At 33.5% G+C, this 22,087-nt stretch overlaps 1 protein-coding gene across 2 annotated transcripts in view; it reads left to right on the top strand.

Annotated features, from left to right (window-relative positions):
- Positions 1-22,087, top strand: part of LOC129233677 (alpha- and gamma-adaptin-binding protein p34-like) — a 71,705-nt gene that overhangs the window by 4,784 nt on the left and 44,834 nt on the right. Inside the window, exon 1 of one of the 2 annotated variants that reach the window (XM_054867667.1) lies at positions 2,406-2,443. The exons of the other annotated variant lie outside the window; for it this stretch is intronic. The gene's annotated coding sequence lies outside the window, so the exon portion shown is untranslated. Of the gene's footprint in view, positions 1-2,405; positions 2,444-22,087 lie in introns of those variants that run through there. 2 annotated transcript variants of the gene reach the window in all.

Genomic DNA, 22,087 nt, shown 5'->3' with positions numbered 1-22,087 from the left:
TTGAGAGAGGGACGTTACGCCTATTAGGAAAATACTCGTCAAAAGTTAGTTCAAGATGTTGCAGATGTTCACATACATTTCTTTTAACGCTTTCATCAAGTTTCATTGAGTTTTCTGATAAAAAACTACTAAGAGAAGTGAAACAAGAAAACTCACCCATTTCCAGGCATTGGATCCAGAAATTCAATTTTTTTACCATAGCTTCACTTTTATCATATACAACGAAAATATTAACAACTGCACCTTGCAAGGATAGATTTAATTCATTTAATTTTGAAAAGATGTCAGCTAAATATGCAAGCCTTTGCATCCAAAGAGGATCGAATATGCAAGTGGACAAGTGAAATGGATGATCAACAAAAATTGCTTGGACTTCTGACTTCAATTCAAATAAGCGTGTCAAAATTTTGCCGCGGGAAAGCCATCTAACTTCTGTGTGAAGAAGTAAAGTAACATGAAGGCTTCTCAATTCCTCACAAAGCGCGTGAAATAGACGGCAGTTTGTGGCACGTGATTTTATGAAATTTACAATTTTTACCGCATCATTCAAAGTAGCGGAAAATTCTGCGGGAATACGCTTACATGCTAATGCTTGTCTATTAATGCAGCAATGAGTCCATTCAATTTTCTCGTTAATCTTCTTTACTCGCACCACAAAGCCAACAAATTTTCCTGTCAGTGATTTTGCACACACCCACACACAAAGACCAATCTATTCCATTTTCTTCAAAGTAACTGTTGACCAGTTCGAAAATTGCTTCTCCAGTTGTGTTGGTTTTCAAAGGTTTTGAAGTGATTATAACTTCACAAACAGAGTAGCAAGTTCACGTAGCAAAACCAATTGCAAACAAAATCACTTGTTTTCAAGCATCTCTAAAGTATCTCTAAATACGTCTGTTAACAACTATTTCCCCAGAACTATGAGCATGCTGATGTTATATATTTTTGAAAACGAACAGATGGGTAAAATCCAGTAATAAATTTTAAGTTTGGAGCCTTTTGCTGTCATGTCTGCTATTCGATGACTGAATTCGACGGAAATTCCCGAGTTATATTTCAACCAGATTAGAAATAATACCCCTATGATGCATTGTTTGAGAATTCTTGATTTTTTTCGACATATGTATATTATGTATATTGTTTGATTGACTCCACGCGATGGCGCCTTTTTAAGGTCATCGTGATCCCCGCCACAGCTTAATACAACGTTTCTGCATGGCGCCTCGCAATAAAGAAGGAAGGATATCTTTTTTTGTTGTCTATCGAAAAAAAAATGAGAAAATTTCTTTTTAACCAAGATTATAAAACCGCTGAAAGTTTTTTTTTTTTTTTTTGAGCTTAATACAAGAGTCTGGCGCGTTTTCAAATTAAAAAAAAAAAATTAGTAACTATGTGTGAAAATTGAATATTTTATAATTTTTTACCAAACTAGGAAAAATCCGCCATTGCACCGAAATTTTCGCAAACCCCCTTCCTGCACCTCGCGAACCCCTGGGGGTTCGCGAACCACCGGTTGGGAACCTCTGGTATAAAAGAACACTCGGAAAACATATACGCAGCACTTTTTGAAATATTAGAAGCTGGCGAGTTAGTATTAGTTGCTATTCACCCCTGTAACTCTTTAATAATAAACATCTGCCGAGTTTTTGAAAACTGTTTCAAGACCCAACAGTGAGTTTTTTTGCGTCCACAAGGGGACGGGTCCATGGCGCAGACTGCGCTATTGAAATATTTAGCGGGGGGGGGGGCTTAGAGAGGGTTTCTGATCTCATTTTGGGGGACTTTCGTTCTGGAAGGATGCTCCGTAGCATTTAAGGGTGCACCATCGTCCTTGAAGGGGGAGGGAGATGGCCAACCCGGGGTTTCTATTTTGTTATTGTCTAAAATTATCTCCAAAACTTCATACAAAAGGAATTTCTAAAAATCGCAAAAGGTTTGTTTCAGTTGCATACAATAAATAAAATTAGAAAACAACTATAAGTCTTTTAAATGTCTTTTTTTTTTTTAATTTTTATTCTGTAGCGAAATTTTGTTGCGCAAAAGTTATTCATAATAATTCTCTTTCATATACACATGAAGTATATGATTCAATTTTCGCATTAACCTTTCGTAATAAAGCATAAAATTAACATGTTTATTGAGAAAGTTTGAGGAAATTCCCTCTTTTCGATTACAGAACTCTGATTTAATTTCAACTGAGTGAACATTTCAATAATTCTTTCTTTTCCTTTTTTTTTCTTTCTTTTTTTCCTATTTTCAAACACCTTTTTTTCCTTTTGAAACTAAATCCAAGAAAAACAAGTCTCCAAACTGAAGTCAGTGAGTGAACTGGGTATGAAGTGCGTCGTTGTAGAATGAGCTGGTAAAATGTGCGTCGCAGTGTTTGAAAGCTTCGGAGTGTCCTTTCTGCACTGCTGTCCTCGTAACGGGTCCATCATAACGGGTGAGTCAAAAGTTTTGCAGTCTTAGACATGGGGGGTTCAAATTTTCTTGAAGTATGGAAGATCATTGCGGATCTTCACTAATTAGGGAACTTTTACTTTATCAGTTCTTCTGCGGGGCTGTTCATAAATAATGTCACATGTCACGCTGTTTTTCATAAACACATTCTTATAAAAAATTCGTGATGTCACACTTTTTGTTCCCCTTCCCCTCCCCCTTGTCATATAATTTAACCAACTCCCCTCTCTTCAAAGCGTGACATCATTTATTTACAGCCCCTTAGGTCATAGAGTAGCTGAGAAAATGTGAAGCATAAGCTAAATGCGAAGATTCAGTGTCACACCAATACTGAAACACAATGGTTATTTTTTCATTAATATTATTTTTTATAATGGTTATGATTATTATTATACTAATCATCAAAAAATGTTGTTGTTTTTTTGCCACCTTGTTATCGACGAACTGACTAAATGATGTTTTAAGACGGTTAAACACGATGGCCTATATTGCGAATGCTAGTTTTCTAAAGTTAGCAATGCATTACTAAAAAAATCAAGTTTTATTTTTCAAAACATTTGATCCACCTTTGAATGCCATCCAAAGGCAGCAAAATAGGTTTTACAAAAAGCAAAAAAGTTTAGGACAAACTGTTTCAAAAAGATTGATACGCTGAATCAAAAATCACAATTTAATTCGAAACTTTGCCATCTTTTTTTAGGATTAATAAATAAATCTGTTTTACTTTTCAAAATATTTGATGGCAGCCAGCCAGATTTAATAAGAAACTTTGCCATCTTTTTTTAGGATTAATTAATTAATCTGTTTTACTTTTCGAAACATCGGATGGCAGCCAGCCAGATTTAATAAGAAACTTTGCCATCCTTTTTTAGGATCAACTAATAAATCTTCTCGGCATTGTTTTGACAAGTTTTTACAAAATTTTAATACCTTTGCTCGATTTTTTGCGTTTTGGAAGAAATAATTATTTTTAAATCTGCAGTTCAATTTTATTGCCTTCCACCTGCATAGACTGCTCTTGCGGGAATGCCCCAACATTTTGTAAACAGGATTTAAGTCGAGTCTGCAAGGTAGCCAATCTAATAACATGTGTACCATTATCCAGGCAAGTCAAACGTTTAATTGGCAGTATGCACAGTAGTACTGTTTTGTTTGTTGCAACATGAGTACTGGACCCCCTAATGTTTCCAAACTTTAAAGGAAAATAAAATTCAAGCAGCTCTTGGTTCTCTTCCGATTCAAGCGACTGTCTATAAATGCCAAATCAGTTTTTTTCTTTCAATCCTAATGCGGCCCATATCACCAACGTGCCTTTGCGAGAATATCTGCGTATTATTCCGTAAATCATGTCTAAAAAATTGTCAGCCATCTGCTGGCATCCAGTAATGTTCAGTGATAAACTAGAGATGAGAAGAGTATTCTAGAATTGTTGAATATTTGCTTTCATTGTTGCGAATTTCTTCTATTTTTCTTTGTACTTCCTCTTCAATTAAACTTAAATGCGCACTTCTTTTGACTGTTGATTTGGAAAATTCGATTTAAAGGATCAAGTGAAGATAACACGCATTTCCAGATTGTAACTGTTATACGATAGTTATCTATTCTCAAAGTGTCATTTTTGATAGACGCTAAGATGATTTTTTCTTGCTACAAACATTTCCAAGACACAAAGTTGTTCACACATTATGGAATCTGGTTAACCTTTCAGAACTTCCACCGTGAGCGAAATACTCGCATCAAGAAGAAAAAAAAAAAACATTTTGTTTTCTTTTGTTTCTTCATATTTTGTTTGTTTCAGCAGGTAGTATTATTTTATATAGCATGTGATGCTTAGAATAAATAGTAACTGAAATATTTTCAACTAAAAACCATGATTAACATTTTTTGAGGGGAAATAGGTAGTGCGAGAAAATTTCTCTCACTCGCGGGATCTAATGTCTTGAATGCATGAACCTTGCTCTGTTCAACGAATGAAAGACTAAACTGGCGACCTATTTTGCTTGTTTAAGACCTGATGTTGAAATCGGTTCCAAAAACAGGAAAGCATTCAAAAGACTTAACTACGATATTTAGGTAAATTTAGGCAGAAAAACTTGTTAGTGGAAAGTATCATAAAGGCCCATCTTTTATAGGTGCTATCCTAGACCAGCGTAGATTATCTTTATTAGTCGGCTTAGGTAGCATCTTACGTTGGCCGTGAACCTATCTTTTTAAAACAGCTTCACAACGAAATTCGGAATCGCGTAAAATTAAGTAATTTATAAGCATAAAATTTCTACTTAAATATTTATACAGAACATTGTTCAAATAGACCTATAATTTCAAAGTGCAGTGTATTTCTTTCATTCCGTTTGATGCAAAATAAACTCCTGTTCAGAATCAATTATTTTGGCTGTCTAACAAAATGCAATTAAAAGTTTGCTTGTATGCGGGTTATGTACCAATTTAATGGTATCGTGAATGTATATGAGACCCACTAATTTTCCTCACAGATTGTACATTTTCATTTAGCCTTCCATAGTCACAATTTTTTTTCCTGTATTCCTTTTCAGGGAATTACATTGTTATTTGTTTATAACAACTTGCTACTTTTGGAAAGGTTTTTCAGAAGTTTTCTAATAAAAGTATTTTTTGAGACTTTTTCTTTCTATGGCTATCTCTTCATCATTTTAAATGTCCGATGAAAGTCCGTTAATAATAGTTTGAACTGAATCACACTTTACCACAATATATGTGTTATTTGTAAAATTGAGAAAAGACAATTCTTCACATTTCCCCCTCCTGAAACTACTTTCCCCTTTTCAAGCCACAGTTACCCCAAATCAAGAGGTAAGTGGTTACCCAACTCATGCTTAAGAAATCAATTCTTTGAAATCTGTGCTGCATTTTATTTTCTAGATTAATTCAAAGAATATTTGTCAGGTATAGATTGCATCAAAAAGTGTACATCAGAGAAAATTAATATATACTAGGACTGCGGAGTCGGAGGGAAAAGGACCGGCTCCGACTCCGGAAATTTTAAAACCTTCGACTCCAAGTCCGATTCTGACTCTACAAGCAGAGGCAGGAGGACTTGGAGGGAAAATGGCCGACTCAAACAGATTTTACCCAGGTTTCATTATTTTAAAGAGGGGTAATGCAGCTGCCAATTAATACATGATACTTTAATACTTAAAATTTTTTCTACTCTTATTCTACTTCTTCACCTAATTTCTCTTTTTAGCTTTATTCTGAACTAACTTTGGTAATAATGCTAGGTTTTTGAAAATTTTGTATTTATTTTTTCTCCTCTGCTCTTTTTAGCTTCTGCTTTGTTTTACTTTTTGTAATCTTCAAGTTTTTCTTTATTTTTTTATTCCTTTCGCCTCCTTTTTTGCAGCATTCAACGCCGTTTATGCAATTTGTTTAAGTTATATTAACGAAAACAGAAATGTGACTGATGTTACAGTGACTGATGTTATATATTTTAAATAAATTTTAAATACGTAAAGTCAAATGTTTCTAAATGTTTAAGGGATTAATATTAAAGATATCATTATAAATGAAGAGAATATGACTTTTTATAAACTTGGGTTTGTTTTTGTTTAGGCAATACAAACTTTTATACAAGTTTGTGACTGATGTTACATTAATGAGGCCTAGTTAAAAAAAAAAATGTTACAAGACAATTGTTAACAGTTTAAAGTTTCTTTGTTAGTCTAACCTCTTCCTATGTTAACTAAATTTCAAATACAAATTAGATTGTAGACGTACCAATTCATTTCCTAAGTGAAAAAAAAAAAAGATTACCTTTTAGAACCGCTAATACAACGACACCTAGGCACTAGGTAGTATTATAAAAATGTGCCTATAAAACTTACAAAAATGTGTTAATAACTTTTTTTTGCATAGTATTATGAAAATAGTCTTTTTTACCTCATATGAAAGAAAAAAAATACTGATACAACGAAGTTTTTTTTATTGTGATGTCTCTAGTTTCATGGAATTGCCTTCTGACTCTAGGAACTTCAAACCTGCGAATCTTGACTCCGACTCAGATTCCTTCATCCTAAAATCAATCTGACTCCGACTCTTCGAATCCGACTCTGCAGCCCTGATATATCCCAGTTTATTTTTATACTAAATTCATTTGGAATCAAACGTCAAAATTTTAAGGCACGTAACACAGATGACCGAAAGAACTATTTAAAATATTCATGTTTCTATTTTCAAGTAAGACGAGCTAGATGTATAAAAACATGAACATATTTTTTTTTTTTTGCACTTCACTAAATGCAATTAAATGCACACATTTATTTCAGAAAATTTACTAAGATTTAGAAACATTTTTATTGTTTGAAATGTATCAGGAAGTAAAAATTCTTCCTGTTCTACTGCATATTACTGAACGTGTTTTAAAAAGCATTAGTCAGTATAACAAAAACGTGATTCACCAATAATCATACTTATCGCACTTGTAGTGATACCATCAGACAAAAAGCCCGGGAGAACACAATAGCTTTGTATGACTTCAGCTTCTGCGGAACAATATGTGATCTCATTTAAAGCAAACAATACCGGTGTAGAGTCGATGAAACATGATTATACCTGATAATTAGAATATTTTAGAAAATGGTACACCACTAACTTCCAATAGTGAAAGCGGTACAATTGAAATAGTTACTAAATATTAGCTTAGTTTGGGTTCTTTAATCGGTATTTGGAGGGGAAGGGAGGAACAAATTTTGTTGTGATTGCAATAGAAAGATAAAAGAATGGAAAATTTAGAAGTTTAAAAATGTGTACATGGAATACTCATGTATTACAAACGACAAACACCATTACCCACACATAGGGAGTTGGTGTATCCTCCAGTTCCTGGCTTTGTGTGCATGTAGTGCGTCAGCGGATATATGTTCCAGTATGATTCTTGATTCTTATCTTCCCCTCCCCCTTACACCCCTTAAAGTTTTCTCCAAGAGTTTAGACTCCAGTAGTCGGCCAGTTTCCAGCAGTCGGCCGCAAGGACATAAAACTCCTTATAAATAGAATATGTATAACTCAAAATCGGATATGATGCATTCCCACATTTCTTTACCTGTCCTTAATTATCATCCAATAACAATAAAGTTGTAAACACTTTTTATTAAGTAGTAATGAGTCATTTTATTTTAAATGATATGACCATCATCCTAGTTTACGATTCTGCTTTCTTTTTTTTTTTTGTTTGTTAAAGACACATCATCTTTAAATGTTAAGTACCTTTCTTTTTTTCGTTCTACTGTAAATTTACTTTTATTAATGTTTTAATGGATTGTATAACATAAAGTTTTAATTAAAGAATAAACTTCTTAGACTCAATTAATTTTAGAGGAGTGGCCGATTACTGGGTACTGAATTCTTATGCATTTCCAATAGTCGGTCATAGCAGATTGACCACTGGTTCTATACTGTTTGGTTGATCTATCCAGTAGTCGACTGCGTACTTGCATTGGATTTTCTAATTTTCATCAAATAGTTATTAAAATAAAGTATTGACACAGCGGCAATTTAGCTATTTTGAGTAAAAATTCCCTTTCTAACGTTATTTCTTCAAAAGAAAATGTTTAAATTTTGTGCCTTAATTTTTTATGACAAAAAGAGTCATTTCATCATTTTACTGCTTCTAATGTTGATTTTAATTTAGAATTCTCAAAAACAAGGTTGAAAACATGTTGTGAATTTAGTCCGTAGTTGAGTTTAGAATATAAACTCTGATACTCAACTTGTCATTACCAAATGGTAATTTATCAGGGGTTTTTTTTTCAATCAAATCATGACTGGTTGATGAAATTGATAAAACAAATGATCTGACTACAATTAGTATTTAACAGGCAATAAATAAACATTCCCATTGTAAGGAATTAAGATGTAATACTTCAATAGTTACGTTAGCTCTAATTACTGCTCATTTTGCTAAACTATTTGCTTCACCAAAGGTTCAAGAAACCTGTATTCTAGACTGATTATTCCAAATGTTGGTACCACTTTTTATTACTGCTTTTAACCAAATATTTTGTTCGTTGGGTTTTTTCATAAGGAAAATCAAAATTTACTTCTTGTTTAAACGTTATTCCGAATTCGTTTTAAAATAACGTGGTTTCAAAATTACATTACGTTGCTACCCACTCCATTTTAGTTTATTCATTGTTTACTAATGCTCTTGTTGAAAGCTGTAATATTATCTTCATGACAACCCTTAGTTTCAATTTACCCACATACAGGGCGATCATCTGGGCAATAAGTGGGGAGAAGGGGGGAGAGGGCAATTGACCCTCCGTATTTTCACAACATAATTTAAATATGCATTTGTGCTTGTATTTTGATTTTTTTTCCTATAAAATGCACTGAATTCATACCCTTTGCCATCCGAGAAAAACATTGAAAATACAGACCTCTTAACATAATTCATCTTACTCCAGTTCGTTCATAATAAAAGTATCTTTTTCTTGTTATAAATTTTGTTTTAGATGTGCCTACGATTGCCAATCCTTTACTTGCTTTTTGAACGGATTTTTATTTGCTTTGTTTTAAGGCCAAATTGTTTCCAAAACTACAATTTTAATTTTATGTTCCGTATGTTGAAGTTTCGTTCTAATGAACATGAACCAGTCATGTGTCAATTATGTTAATCATTAATTCATTCTTTATCGATCATGAATTTTATCAACTCTTTTATTCAGTCTTTATCTTAGCATACACAATTGAAACCTTTTGCGCCAGCGGAGGGGGGGGGGGAGGAATCTACGTTCTCATGGTTTCAAAGTTCTTATCCCAAAAAACCCGGGTTTTTTCCATTCTTTAATTTCTATTTTCGCAGTATATGATATTACTTTTTAGTAAGTGATGTAGAAGATAAATAATAAAAATTTTATTGCATGTGATGCATATCCAAACTAGTTGCGTATTGAAAAATCATATAAACATAGATGTTAAGAAGACATCAAGAATGCAGAATTCTTTCGTAATTATTGGAACAATTAATTTTGTAAGTGCAATGCTGTGCTGTAAGTTCTGCATTAAATTTTGTTTAAATTTATTCACTCATACCCAAGAGTAATGAAAATGAAACGGCCGACTACTGGGTTCATACATGACCGAGCACTGGACTTCTATGGCCGACTACTGGAGCATTTTCTAGTGTTAACAATAGATTAGTTTTTAAAGTAAAAATGCTTTTTTTTCTGAAAACATTTAGTGAATCATTATCAGAAAGGTATAGCCTTAAAGCCTTACAATGTTTTTGTTGTTGTATTGATTGCTGAAGTTTATAGGATAACAAAAAACAGCAATCGCTGTCTTAAATGGACGACTACTGGAGCTTTTATCCTACAAATATCATTTGATCCAAATTTTCTTTGTATTTTGACTGATACACCTCCAGTAGTTCCTATTGACCATAAAAAAAATTATCGATCCCTTATTGACCCCTAGACTTCACCGCAATGGCGGATCCACAGGGGGGCGATTGGGGCGGTCGCCCCCCAAAAGGTTTATAAATTCAAAAAAATTCCGGGAAAAGGTCACCAAAATCCCCCCCTCCTCCCAACACATCACAAAAGTCGTCTACAACTGTATTTTTACGACTATAATTCCGAAAAATTTCCCCGGGCCAGTTCCTCAACCCCCTGTCTCCAATACAATCGAAGATCGTCAAAACTTTTGAATTCTTAGAGCTTTAATTTCGAAAAAATTGCCGAAATCGAAAACTTTTTCGAAAATGTTGTTAATGAGGGCCTTCAATTCCAAACAAATTCCGGGGGAGAGCCCTCGATCTTGAGTCCTTCTCCTAACGTCAATGAAGACCCTCTAACATTACATTTTTGAAGTTTAAATGTTGAAAAAGTTGAGGGATAAATCCCGACTCCATCCATTTCCTTAACGCTACCAATGATGGCTAACCATAGCATTTCAAGGCTCCAACTTCGAACAATTTCCGATGGAAAGTTCTGAACCCAGTTAATTCCCCCTACGTCATAAAAGATGGCTTACAACCGCGTTTTTAAGACTTCAATTTCAAAAAATTTCCGGAGAAGTGCCCACATGTCCTTCTTTCCTCATCTTTCAACACCATTCAAAGATCGTCTAAAACAGCGTTTTTGGAACTCCTACATCGAAAAGTTTCTGAGGAAAAGTTCTGAACCCCATGTTTTCTGTTACGTTATCAAAGATAGCCTACAATTGCGTTTTTATGACTTCAATTCCAAAATTTTTTCCGGGGTAAAGCCCACGAACCCCCAGTATTTTTAGCATTACTAAACAAATCTAAAATTGCGTTTTTGAAGCTCTAATAACATAAAACGATTGGGGATAATTCCTGAATCTCATCCTTTAACCCTTCAAGAACACAAAGATGGCAAACAATTGTGTTTTCGAAAATATACCCTTAAGTTTCAAAAAATTTCCGGAATGGGACCATCAAACATCCTTTCCTCTTATTAACCACCAAATAGTCTAAAAATGCGTTCCTAACAAAAATTTCCGGGGGAGAGCCTTTAAACACTCCTACTTAGTATGCGCGAATATTAAGCAACTCAATCAACAAACAAATCTATAACTATCTGCAAATTTAATTTACAAAAGCAATTTTAGTATTTCATTATTATTCGGTACGAAAACTGGTAAAAAGAGATGCCATTTTCATACTGCAACTTTATTTTATAAGGAAAAAAGTACAATTGAGGACCTGAATAGCTACTGAAAAAACTTCCCGAGTCCTCCAACGAATCAAATTTGAAAGGTTTAAATTAGATAATAGACCCAGAATATTAGTAGAAACTTTTTTTTTTTAAATTTTTTCTTCTTGTGTGGTACTCGAAACACTTACAACTTTCATTCAAACTCTTTGACCGATACACATTATTCCAAAAAATATAAAAAAACATGCTTCAGTTCTTAAACTTAAAAAAAAAAATATTTGCATTAGTCCCCCTCTCCCCCCCCCTTAATGCATTATTCAACCGCCCTTCCCCACAGGATCGTCTGCATCCGTCATTGCTTCACCGACCTTTTTTAAAACTTTGTTGACATCCAAGGAGTTGATATCTACCACTTTATGAAACATTGCCCTCTACATATACCTCTTATTCTCCCTTGCTTCACTGAGAGTCTTAAATAAATTTGCATTATTTAAGTTTACAGAAATTCCTTTCTGGGATGCTACAGTTACTGTAAACAAGGAAGTATTCTAAAAATAATAACATTCAGGCATGATTTTTACCAATTCTGATTAATCATCTGCTGGTTATAGGAAGCAAATTTTAAGAATTACATCATTTATTTATTTATATTTCAAACTTGAAACTTCGTGATGGTGCCCTTTGCGCTAAACGTCGTCATAGTTAGTCAAGTTACTCTTCTTGGGAATTTATTATTTTAACTTTGCTTCAATAATTTAACTTTTTCTTTGTTAATTAATAAGTAATGTCTTTATAAACTTCTCAATTATTGTTCAATTTGTTCATAATACTAACAATATACTGCAGAATTCAAGAAAAGGATCAAGCTAAACCAGTGATTTCCGATCTATGAGGCGAACCTCCCTAGGTAGGCATAGAATTGTTCTAATGGAGGAACGCAGCCGAGACGAAAAAAGTGAAATAGCTATCGGGTAATAATCATGGTTTAACCTTCTACGAACAGTGCATTAATATTGCATTAATGTTTCTCTAATGTTCCATTTTAATTATCTATTTTATGATGTAATTTTGTACAATTTGTTAAGTATAGTAAAACAATACATATCAATATAATAATAACTCAAAAAATTTTTAGGCATCGGGTATGCAGAAAAAAAAACTATATGTGTTGTTTTCTTATCCATTAAATAAATTATAACACCAGGATAGCATTAATGAAACAGAATATTAAGAAATTAATAAGGTGGGAGAACAGGTTTTGTATAGGAAAAGGGGGGTGCAAGTAAAAAAAGTTTGGAAACCACTGACCTAAACATATTTTTTCGTTATGAAATGTTCTAAGTTCACAGACAGAATGCCTAACAATATTTAAGCAAGTATGATATTTCTAGAAATTTAGCATAAAATTAAAAAATTACTTGTGACTGTAAACATACTTGTATCAGCCGACTTTCTTTCAAATGTATTGCATTTTCTATAACGAAAATAATGAAATCTACTGCTCTTTCAAGATATGAAACTTAGGTTTGTTCCTTAAGGGAAAATGTTTACATCGAGCAGTTCAATTCACTATAAAACACCTTCAGTCATTGACACCATATTTGACGACACTCTGGCAGCGAAATACTCCTTGAAATGTCATCGTTTCCTCCTTGATGTTTAAAAAGCAGTATATCAGTCAACAAAAAAAAAAAAAAAAAAAAGCCAAACGTTTAGCAAGAGGCGACTAAAAACGGTCATTCTTCTGGCGCGGTATTTGTTGCAGATTTCCCTCAATAGTCAGTGATGCGTTTGAAATTCTCAGTTTTTTGAGCTAAATTTCGATTTTTTGACTAACGGATTAAATGAAGTATATCTGTAGCAAGTTTATTTTCATCTTTAGTTGATCGAGTTGGGATGTAGTTTCCACCATCAACCTGCGCTGAAAAAGAGAAAAACCATTATTCTTAACAGAAAATGCTTAGCCCGTATATTTTTGTGTTCAAAGGGATGTTCTAAGCTAATCATTGCTTGTTGAAATTCACAGCTAAATAACTTTCCTTCTATATCAATGTTTAAAAACATCCTTAAATTAATACACTTATAATTATTAAGGAATTTAGTTACTTGGTTAAAAAGTATTTAGCTGCGTATACTGAAACAAAAACTAAGCTCAGTGGAAAAAAATTTCAAGACAGTTTTCTGTTATTACATTGCTGTGCATAACTGTTTTAAATCATTTTTTATTTTTAACCCTAGAAATCCTTTTGAAAATGTAAAATCTCATTATTTCTATCTTTTACTTAGTACATAGGGGAACGTGGGGCAAAGTGAAATGATGAAATATTTCCTCTGCTTTTAGCTCCACCTATCTGGTATTATTTCAACTATGTAGTACCATATGTAGTCTATTCCAGTCAGGATAAAAACACCGCCGAAGATTATGGCATTTGGTAATAAAGGCAATTTTAAAAAATTGGTACTCATATTGTAATATTTTTTGCAAGTCAAAACTTATTTTTGTTGCTATAAAATGATAACGTTCTTGTTTTTATCATTTTAAGTATTGAGACCTCCTTATATTCAATGCATTATTAATTTAGTTAATATTAAGCTTATTTGCATTTTAAATAAATTGTTCAATTATTTAAGTACATGCGGGGCAAAGTGGATGGGGCAAAGTGATATAGTTTGTTTCATTTACTCACTCAATCATCTAATATAAAATCACGTTTTTATTTATTAATTAATTTATTTGCACTCCTTCATTTAGTAATTCACTTATTAATTCATTCATTCTCTTATTTTCTTATTCATTCATTCTTTTACTTATTCGTTTATTTTTCTTCATTGATATTAACTGATTTATTCATTTAATTATTCGTTTCATTATCTTTTCATTTATTCGTTCAACCTTTTATTTACTGATTCTTTTGATCAAAAATATATTTGATAATCGAATAGAAAATACAGGGTGTCCGAAAAGCCCTTGACACATTTAAAAAATTCATAGAAAAACAACAAATTGTCGTTGCGGTTTGCACCATAATACTTCACAGGTTCAAGAGTTTTTATTACATCGGGGGAGAAAATGAAAAGGGGGAAAAAAGATGAAGAAAAAAGGCATTTCGCAGTCTGGGTGTCAGTATATGCTATGCTTGTAATTCTTCGGTAAGTAATTTTCATTCCTTTTTGCGTTTTCTCCATGTCAACAAAAACGATTTAAAAGTTACTTTTAAATAAAAACTCTTGAACCTGTGAAGTATTATAGTGCAAACCGCAACGACAATTTGTTGGTTTTCTATGAATTTTTTAAGTGTGTCAAGGACTTTTCGGACACCCTGTATTTCATTAGAGAAATATTTAATTTTTCTCTTTGCCCCATGGAAAAAAAAGTGAGAACTTTTCACTTTTTTTTTGCTTTTGAAGACTCAAATTTACTGCCAAAAATAAAAAATAATGTTTCAATGCAAGTTTTATTACAAAATACAATGTTCTTTTTTGTCTACTGTAATTTTCAAAACAAACTTCCGATTTGTTCATTTTGAAAAAACTCAGTCATCTTAACCATTTGCCCCATATTCCCCTACATAATTTCTTCCTTAAATTGATTTTATCCCTAGCGTTTTTTTTCTCACTTGATCTACTTTTTTTCTCACTTGATATCTATTCAAATTCTCTTTTCTTACTCAACCAAAATATTTTTTTAGTAAGTGTACACTTTTAAATTGGTTGCTATTGTCTTATTAGTAGCCACTGTATTCAGGACGTTTTTTAATAAAAACAACGGGGAAAATTTAAAGCACTAAGCTAAAAAATGAGTGTGGAAAAAAGTCCTATTAAATTAGGCCTGTGTTATAGTGTGCGCTTAATGTACAAATTGGAAAGAGAAAACTTTAAATTAATATTGCTTCAACCATGAATTCTTGTAAAATAAATAAAAGAATAAATAAAATAAAGCATGTACATATAAATTAGAAAAACAAAGAAGATATTTTAAAATGTTCATAAATGAAAAGGTTGAAGTTAGTAAATGAAGTGAGTTCGGGTAAGGGCGTACCCTAAATTTCAAAGATCAGTTTCTGAATGATGGTGCTCGATTAAAAAACTAGTACATTCACTAAATTTTTAAGGTTCATTTTCAGGTCCTTTCGAAAAGTTTTCAAGCGTATATTATGGCAATTAAACCAATAACAGCAGCTTTAAGCTCTCTTTTAAGGCACTTCTTCTAAGGGTCGCACTTGACCCACGTGGAGAGGTAAGTGTGACCCTTTCCACTTTCATCCCGCATTTATATTTGCATTGAATTGAGCATGAATGTTACACTGTAATATTGAATTTTTAAGCATATTTTCCGTTAGACACCTATTATGCATAGTTTTGGTTTTTAGCTAATTTAAACGAGAAAAGCAAATGGAATACGGAGCCGAACTGAAACAATAATGTAAGATGCAGACACTTTATTTGTTAAAAAAGAAAGAAAGAAGAAGCAACATGAAAAAAGATAAAGAAGTACGTAATTAAAAATCATGACACTATGCTTTAAAACTTGTGAATGTGAACGAGAAACAGAGCTGTCTTTCTTCCGCCCATAATTTACTGTGGGAGAATGCAGAGAGTTTCAACTCAACTATTTCTTTCTCATTGATTCTACTTTTATATGTTTATAGATAATGTAGCACCAGAAGCATGTTTTTTGGTTTTCTGAATATATTACATAGCAATCTTACAGATTGACTTGATCTCTCTTACACATATTTTGATTTGCCCATTTTACAGAAGATATGGTCCAAATCTCCTTTTTTGATTTTCTTAATATTTCATTTCTTCATATTTTCTGATTTCTTCAGCCAGTAAAGCTTTATCGTTGATTATTTTAAACTCATTTCTGTCACATAAAAATTGCTTTCATTTTAATTCTGTGTTCTTTTACTAATTAAAGAATCGCAGGAACTCTACCAAAAAAAGATATCCGACCTCACCTAGCTTTTAAATGATAAACAAAAGTTCATTTTGGAATGCCAAATTACCTAACCACTGTGTTGAAAGTATCTAATTCACACCTGATTTTTCAGTTTTTACAATGACTAACGTTGCTTTGAGGTTATCCTTGAGATACGATTTCTTTTGGTACATTTTTTGAGCATATGTTCTCACCCTTTCCCAAATTGAACGCACATTTGGATTTTAGATGAAGTTGGTGAAAAGAGTATAAACAAAGAGTGAACTGAAAATATGAACTGTAAGGTGAATTCCAGCGGTAATGGAAAGACAGTTTTTACAAAACGAGCTGATGTGTGCATCGCATGACTTCCTTTTACTCCAATTTAATGTCATTTCCCCATTATTGGCAATTTTAATGTGATTCAATTGTTTACTCTCTAAATATCACCAACAGTGGCCATATTGAAACCAAATTTAAAATTAAAAAAAAAAAAACATCGCCGAATTTGTCGCCAAGTTGGCGACAAAACTTGGCGACCAAAAGACTGGCGATATATCGCCAAGTGTCCAACAAATTATAACACCACTTGAGTTTACATCGAAATTAACAATGATTTCCCCCCAAAAAAGGGGTAAAAGATCTCCTTGGGAATATCCGAATGCAACCAAAAGGGAAGGTGCACAACTAGGCCCTACTAGGAGTCTACGTACCAAATTTCAACTTTCTAGGACATACCATTTTTGAGTTATGCGAGATACATACACACATACGCACATACGGACGTCACGAGAAAATTCGTTGTAATTAACTCGGGGGTCGTCAAAATGGATATTTCGGGTGTCTGTAGGTCCCGTAGGTTCCACGTGAGGTCGGGTCGACAAAAAAAAAAAAAAAAAAAAAACTCAACATTCATTCGGGGGTGAGAAAAATGGAAATTAAAGCCGATTTTTGAGTGAAAATTTTTTGGCGAATACAATACTTCCCTTTTTGTAAAAGGAAGTAAAAAATCGATGTATTTCTGTCTGTAAGCATATAAAAATATCTATTTCTCAAAAACTGATGCATAGACTTTTATACACATCATGGTAAGTTGCTAAAAAAGCCAAAGCTAAGACGGTTTTGTTAGTAACTGTTTTTTAAAATCAAATTTAAAAAACGGTAACGAAAGGACATTTTTGCGACATGATTTTTACGCTATCATGTTCTCCCCAAAAGTTTAGCTAAACTATAAACATTAAAATTCTGTATAAATCGGATCACATACTGGAGTGTTCAATCAAAACAATTTCACCTCTAGTTTCAAAAAAAATATTTTAAGCACATAAATGATGTATTTGTTAACCGTAACGGGAGCAAAGTAACGGAAAAACAAGAAGTGCAAAACAATTAAACTTGGTAAATTTCAACTTAAAAATATTTATTCAGCTAATACAGCAGTCTGAAACACTTATTTCTAATGCCTGAGCCATTTGTTACAATTCTGAATTCTTTAAATATTCAATAATTTTATTCGAATCCTTAGAACATTTCTCTTCTTTCTCAGAAAACGCAAAGATCATTCCCACATTATTATGTATTCACAAACAAGCTATTCCTATTCCTTCATCATGTATATGAAGCAGCTATCCAACGTTGCTCTTATAGTAAATTTCTTTCCCTTCCATCCAACTAACAAAACTTGTCCAGACGTTAATGAATTCTTTGCCATATTCTTCTTTATCTTTAACATTATTTATAACCGTGCTCAGTCTGTTGACTTTTGAATGAAATCTCCTTCGATTTGTTGAAGTACTTACTATATTCAATAACATAACTTGTTATAGGGTTCAAATAGTGCATATTTTGTGTGTCAGAATGAGAACCCATATTACTCCATCTTTTTGAAAGTTGATCTTTGAATTTATTGATTTCTTCGTAGTATGTTTAACGGTTAAACCAATGCTCTCTACAATCATTTCCTGTGTCTTGTAGCAACAAATCTGAAAGCAGTTTCAATATTGTATTAGTCCAATATTAATTTTAAAATTTCAAGCAAATGTTTCTGCTTAAATTGGCTTGTCATATCCCAAACATTTCATACCAAAATGATTTTCACATGCTTAGGAGTTTCAAGTGTAGTTTTCATGATTTTCATCACATACAATAAAAGAAATAAAATCACGAAACATTTTTAAAAAAAATTAAATAAATTAATACTCTTTAAACGAAAGCACACATAATTTTTGTGCAAATATTACTTATTTATACACTGCTCCAAACAATTAAAGGATATTGAAAGTTTTTGTAGAAAAAAAGGTATTAGCAAATATTTTTTTGCATAGAATCTAAGAAGGGAGTTACAAATGCAAATTCTTCTTAATTTCAAGCGTCGCAGTATGCAAATTTTGAGTTTGACATCGAAGACGACGTTTCAGTGGCGGCGAATGAGATTCCGCTCTTAACATATTGTAAGACAAAGCAGAAAATAATGATCGACATTCAATAAGCGCGTTGTTTCGATGAATGCGATGCCTCAACGAACTCATTTAACGGAACCAGAAGCTTCTAAAGTGGTTATCAGGCTGGAGGGAAGTCAAACACAAGCCAAGGCAGCAGAAGCTATTGGAGTTTAGCAAAGTATGATTTCTACGAGATGGAAACGGTTTTTAGAGACTGGAAATGCTGGCCGAAGATCAGGGAAAGGTCGCAGACGGTCAACAACGCTCAAAGAAGACCGTTATTTAGCTTTAACGGCTCCGAGGCACCGAAGTATGAATGCCACCCCACTACAACGACACCTTCGCTCGGATACTGGCACCACAATTTTGACACAAACTGTCCGAAATCGCCTTCACGCTGTAAGTCTGTATGCTCGTCAACCAATGGTCTGTGTCGCATTAGCTGCGAGACTCCGTCGCGATATAGGGAGTGGGTAACAGAGCATGTGAATTGGAGAAGAAATGAATGGAGCAATATTTTTTTTCTCTGACGAGTCCCGTGCTTGTCTTTATCCATTTAATGGCGTATTTTCATCTGGAGGGAACTTGGCACTAGAAACAATCCAGCGTTCGCGCCCAAAAGTGTCAGATTTGGTGGTGGTGATGTGATGGTGCTTGCTAGCATCTCCATTGATGAGCGCACCGAGCTGCATGTCATTCCGAATGGAACTCTGACCGTTCGTCAAAGTAGGGATGAGATCCTCACACCTATTGTAGTCCTTTACCCTGCAACAATTGGAAGTGACTTCATGTTAATGGACGAAAATAGCAGACCACATCGTTCTTACTTGATGAATGATTTTCTTTTGGCGGAAGGAATCATACGAATGGAATGACCAGCATGTTCTCCAGATATGAACCCAATAGAGCATGTTTGGGACATTCTAGGCAACGAGTTTTTGGACGCCTACCACCTCCCCAAACTCTCCAAGAACCGAAAAGAGCGCTTCAGGAGGAGTGGGGCAGAATACCCCAGCCCCTCATTAATAGCCTCATTAATTCCATGCCTCAGAGGTGTTTTACATTGCTAACCATCCGGGGTTACCATACCCTTTATTAGAAACGATTTTCTTTTAAGAAAACCCCAATTTTTTATTGCTTTTCTCATACGCACAAAGCGCGTTTTTTTTTTTTTTTCCTTTTTGTATTCAAAAGTTGAATAAAAGTATTTTTTCCTGCCATACAAATGTAATTTTTGTCTCAAATGGTTTACTAACGCCTGTCGATAATGTATCAATCTTTTAAAAAGTTCTCCAGGTTCAAAATGAACCCAAAATCTCAATATCCTTTAATTGTTTTGAGCAATGTATTTTAAATATGACTACTAACTTTAAACAACAGTTTGTCTTATACTAGCATTCTAAAATTTTACCCTGTACCAGGTTATATAGTAAAATGTCCTTCCGTTACCATACATTTTTTTTGTCCTTCCGTTACCATTAAAAACTATATAAATTAAATATAAGTTAAAATTACAACTATGCCTCCTAAACGAGAGATATATATCTGCTTTGCATAAAAAAACATAAGTTTTTTGCCCAATAGGTTCTTGGTGAACTAACTGAGATGTAGTATTTTGGTAACGAAAGGACATCAAATTGTCACTTTAATAATGGATCTATTTCGTAGTTGGAAAAAAAAATTTCAAACTACTTACCAAAATGTTTAACTAGAGATTCAAAAGATAAAAGTTAACCTAAATATTATATGATGATAACAAGTTTTTTGAAATTACAGTGTGTAAGAAAAAAGAGATTGTTTGCTCTGTAAAAACACCAAGAGAAAGCTTGATTTTGCACTTGATTTTCGGGAAGTCATCAAACTATGCGGGGAAAATAGGTTCAGATTCAAGAAACTCATTTATTTCTGAAGAGAACGGTACATGACAAGTGGCAGAATATTAGTTTTTAAAATTCAAATGTCAAGTCTCCTTTTTCCTGGAATTCACCATAAGCAAAATTAAAGGCAAATTACATGGGTTGCACTTGCCACATAATATGGAACACACTTACCCCATCTGACTTTAAAAAAGGGAAAGTGCGACCCCTCGTATAAACTAAGTCTGGTTACAGTAAAAAAAACAACAAAAAAAACCGCCATTTATGTTAGTAGTAACTTACTAAAAAATACAACTTACACTTGCTGACTTCAGCTGCTTGATATGACAACAAAATAGAAACTCTAGACTTCTCAATCTTCACATTAGAGTTCTGTACAAGATATGTAAGTTATCACTCATTGCGGTTTATCTAAGCAAACCAGTGCCTACTAAGTCTATCTAATTACTTATAGGAATTATCACTAGACATTCTCCCAACATATTCAATGTAGGGCAGAAGTCTCCTCATGTCAGCATTCCTAAAATTCTCAGGCGACGTACTTACCCGAACTCATCTTAATTTTGTTTGCTATAATTATACAGCACAATATTACTATATTTTGCGTTATAAGGAAATTTTAAGTGGGCTAATCTACAAAAGACCAACAAAAACTATGAACGCTTTTTATATACAGGGTGTCCCAAAAGGTCGTTTACAAACTTAACATGCTGGTCTGCCATATCATGATGAACAAGATTTACATAGTAACATACGTTCGCAAGCCCAATGCTGGCGCACTACGCACACCAAGTCAGGCACTAACGGATGCAGAACATGTCGCATATTTATTACACAAAGACGATTTTACACAACATTTTAGTTTTCAAGGAAGGCTTATAGCTGTTGTTGAAATTTGCTGCCTTTAACTGTCAGACACCGTCGCAACGAACGAAGTACCGACCGTCGTAATAACGATCCATTCTGACAAGATTTCTCTGATCGCTGCGTTGTCGTTGCAACGTGATTATGAGAGCTGGCAGGACTCAAATTTTAGCAACTGCTTTAAGCTTTCCTAAAAGACTAAAATGTTGTATAAAACCGTCTTTGTATAATAGATATGTGACATGTTGTGCATCCGTTAGTGTCTGACTTTGTGTGCATGGAGTGCGCCAGCATTGCGTTTGCGAACACATGTTCCTATGTAAATCTTGTTCATCATGATATGACAGACCAGCATGTTAAGTTTGTAAACGACCTTTTGAGACACCCTGTATAGCTTGCCCTTGATGCAAATGTGCAGGCCGTCAAGAGGTTAGAAATGTAAGGAGGTGTATAAAATTGATGGCCCCTTAAATGTTTCGAACGTATCTCAAACACAGGGAAAGATAATGGGGTAGATAATGGGAAAGATAATGTTTTTTTTTGGTATGAGAGGAAGTCATTACTTGGTCTAAGTATTGACAATATGAACCCCATCCTGAGTGTAGCAAATGGTGATCAACAACGTTTTGACGCACAAAATTAGTAGATTACTGCATGCACGCGTTTTGAGGTTTCAAGGAATCTCTTTTTAAATGCAAATAGTGAGCTTTTGGATGAAAAGAGATCCCTTTTCATCCAAACTTTACTTTTCCGCACAAAGGTACAGGTAGTTATCAAAAAAATGGAAACACCTATGAATAAAAGTGACAGTTTTGAATGCGCTTTGTATGTAATAAAGAATAAAACTAGATATCTATATTTTTTATA

Source organism: Uloborus diversus, chromosome 1, assembly GCF_026930045.1.
Source record: "Uloborus diversus isolate 005 chromosome 1, Udiv.v.3.1, whole genome shotgun sequence".
NCBI classification, from domain to species: domain Eukaryota; kingdom Metazoa; phylum Arthropoda; class Arachnida; order Araneae; family Uloboridae; genus Uloborus; species Uloborus diversus.
Note: the sequence above shows the minus strand (reverse complement) of the source record. Positions and strands in the feature narration are given on the sequence as shown.